Below are 3,746 nucleotides of genomic sequence, written 5' to 3' on the forward strand. Positions count from 1 at the left end.
GCACCTAGGTGTTTGTCTATGGCTGAAAATAATGAACAAAAAATAAATAAACAGCAAACAACTTCGATGTTCAATATCAAATGTAACTCACATGCCGCAATTAAAACATAATTTCGTTGTTACATCTACATGGTCCGCAGCTCGTGGTCTCGCGGTAGCGTTCTCGCTTCCCGAGCACGGGGTCCCGGGTTCGATTCCCGGCGGGGTCAGGGATTTTTCACCTGCCTCGTGATGACTGGGTGTTTGTGTCGTCTTCATCATCATCATCAATCATCCCCATTACGGTCAGAGGAAGGCAATGGCAAACCACCTCCACTAGGACCTTGCCTAGTATGGCGGCGCGGGTCTCCCGCGTCGCTCCCCTACGCTCGGTAAACGGAGTATGGGACTCATCATCATCATCATCACATCTACATGACTACATCTATAGAATTTCGTTGCAACACCGACTTACGTGCCTGGCAGAGGGTTCATCAAACCATCTTCGGACTATTTCTCTATCGTCCCACTCTTTAAAAGTGTGCGGGAAAAAGGACCACTTAAATCTTTTCTTACGAGCTCTGAATTACATTATTACTATGGTCATTTCTTTTTGTGTAAGTTCCCGAGAAAATAATGTTTTGGCATTCAGAACAGATGTTGGTGATTGAAATTTCGTGAAAAGATTTCGCAGCAACAAAAAACGCTTTTGTTTTCATGAATGTCACCCCAAATCGCTTATAAAATCTGGGACTCTCTCTCCCCTATTTCGTGACAATACAAATCGTGCTACCGTTCCTTGGACGTTTTTGGCGTGCACCGTCAATCACGTCTTTCAAGGATCCCATGCAGCGCAGGAATACTATAGCAGTGGACGGACGAACGTAGTTTAGGCAGTGTTTTCAGTAGACCTGTTGCGTATTCTTAGTGTGCGGTGAATAAAACGCAAGTCTTTCGTTTGCCTTTCCCACAAAAGTATGTTTGCGATCGTTCCAGTTTTAGTTTTAGTGGGTACTGAGATGAACTGATAGTATTTCGACTTGTGTTTGGTCATGTAACCAAAAGTTAATTACTGTTACTGGACGCAGCTTTCGTGTTTAATGTATTCGTCATTCAACAGAGTACACTCTTCGTACACCACACGTAACTGTTTCGAAGTATTAAATTGTTACTGATGTTACCAAGTTGCAGTGGTCATCTAAACTTGCCGTTTTGAAACAAAGGAAAATATTATAGCGAAATATGGCAACTAAGAAGCGGACAATCCAAATAAATAAACATTTCCGGTTAAAGTCGTTGCAGTAGATCTACTAAACAGTTTTGTAAATTAGGAGGAAAGTCAGTTAGTAGCTGGTTATCAGGAAAACCAGTCCTCATAATGCAAACTGCTACTACAAGAACGAAAGTTTCCAAACATGTCAATGAGTAGCCGAGGAAAGAGGACGCATTCTGTCTACTGAATCGCAACGCACGCCACTTACGAGGGGGCCCGCCAAGTGTCATACCCCGACCTTGCTGAATCTTCGCTCAGAAACAAGAACTGGACATGGGACGGTCTTAAGGATCGATTGAGAGACAAAGGCTGATCGTATCGTGTGGTATGAGAGCAACTGACGCTAAATGTATCTGGCGAGCCGCTTGAATTCCAGCGCCTGACAATCTGATGGGCTAACTTCAATGATAATTAACTCGGAAACGCCGCCACGTATTGAATTCTTTTCTTAACAATTATTTCTTAGCATTATCTTCCCTGCAGTACCCTGACAAGCTTTTCAGTGTGCTTCTGACCATCGTATATATGTAAGTAAAGGAGTGTCGTTTGCATGCACAAGCGGGCACAAAAATAGGGCTCTACTACTTTATTACTGATGTACTTTCTTGCCTTATTTGCTATTTGAACCCTATAATTATGTTATGACGACTCTAACTTTTGCCGCTCTTTACACTATCAACTTGTCAGCAACCTTCTATTGTGTCTTTTTGTAGAAACTGGATAATAGACGCTTGCAGTCCAAAACAGGTCAACAGTAAATAATGCACAAGTGAAATTGTATACTATGTATTAAACTTTGATAGTGGTATTTTGTTACTTCGTTGTATTAATATATATTATATTACATTATATTATATATGTTCCACATAATCCTTATTAATTGTGCCATACTAATTTTATCATTTTTATTTGAACGCGTTATTTTAATTTGATTAGCCGTGAGAAAACGTTAATTATGAAGTTATGACATACACACGAAAACGTTTTCGGCGATTCAGGAAAATATTTGTTTTATTGTTAACTCCAGTCTTGCATCATAATGTTTATCTGTAATGAGGTAACTGATTTCAATCGGTAGTTACTATCTTCAGATCTGCGTAGAAACGTTGTGCGTTGCTCGTATCACGTCGTTACATGTTATGATGTAGTCGAAATCACTAGTCTTTTCGGCTTCTTCAACAGGTGAAGTTATGGTATGTAAAGAGCACCATTAAAGCACATATACTGCACTTTTTCTGATTGTGTTCCGAAAAATTATTTTCCGTCTTTTTCTATAAAAACTGAGACACGTGGTGCTCAGAAACTAAAATTATGTAAATAAAACTTAAGCACTCTTGTATCAAATGGTTGTAAGAATAACAAATGAAACTTCAGGAATATCCGAGAACATTGTCTCGGGCACCTCGTTCATCTAACATGAAACGCCACAAATTCCTAATAAACTTAAACAACCAGTAGCTTGAATTTATCTTAGCTAGAACTATGTCGACTTATCCTGGACTTGTCTAGTAAAAATAAAACCTGACTGCTGGTCGTCTTCCTCATAGACCGAGCCCAAGCCGTTCACTTAAAGTACCAATGAAACCGACCGCCCTCAGATTCTAAGTACAGCCATATGAACGCTCTGCCAACACAGTAGGCACGTGTTTCTCGAGGAAGTGCTGTTTTCTTCTAAAGCTGTTACAGTGGTTTATCAGTTCGTAGTCGAGTGGTGAACTTCACGCAATGTAGGCACAAAGTTTCGAGTTCGAATTCAATCTTTCCTTCATTTTTCAAACCGAATTTTAGCTATCTGCTAAGGATTTCAGTGTGATGGAATCTCAAAGGCAATTTGCTTCATTTTCTGACCCACCATAAACAATTCCGAGGAAGAGTTGATGACTGCGTCAAGATGAGAACAGTTTATGCTCGAATGTTTCCTCGGCCAAGAGCGGCCATCGGCTTCCAGACACACACCGACGACCGTCGGACATGAAGCACCGTCCAGGCATGTGAACGAGCCACGGTACTCTTTGGCCACTTTTAAGCACTCGCAAGTGCAAATATAAAATTGTTTATTATTATTGTTTGATTTACAGTGTGAAATAATTTCGATAAACTGAGTGAACACTGCGCAACAACACAATACACGTATGTTCCCGTGAGTGTATTTATCAATTGACATTTTCTTATTTGAAGTTCTAGTATTTGACTGGCAGTTACGTATTGAATTTTGCACACTTGAAACATGCGAACGGTGTTTAAGCTGCATAAAATATAGTCGCAAGTTGGAAATGTCTAGCGTAGGTGACTTTTTTTTGTTAAATATCTTGGGACTTAACAGCTAAGGTCATCAGTCCCTAAGCTTACACACTACTTAACCGAAATTATTTTAAGGACAAACACACACACCCACGCCCGAGGGAGGACCCGAACCTCCGCCGGGACCAGCCGCACAGTCCATGACCGCTCGGCTAACCCCGCGCGGCATTATATTGTTTGCTTTGGGTGTAAT

Source organism: Schistocerca gregaria, chromosome X (genome assembly GCF_023897955.1).
Source record: "Schistocerca gregaria isolate iqSchGreg1 chromosome X, iqSchGreg1.2, whole genome shotgun sequence".
NCBI lineage: Eukaryota > Metazoa > Arthropoda > Insecta > Orthoptera > Acrididae > Schistocerca > Schistocerca gregaria.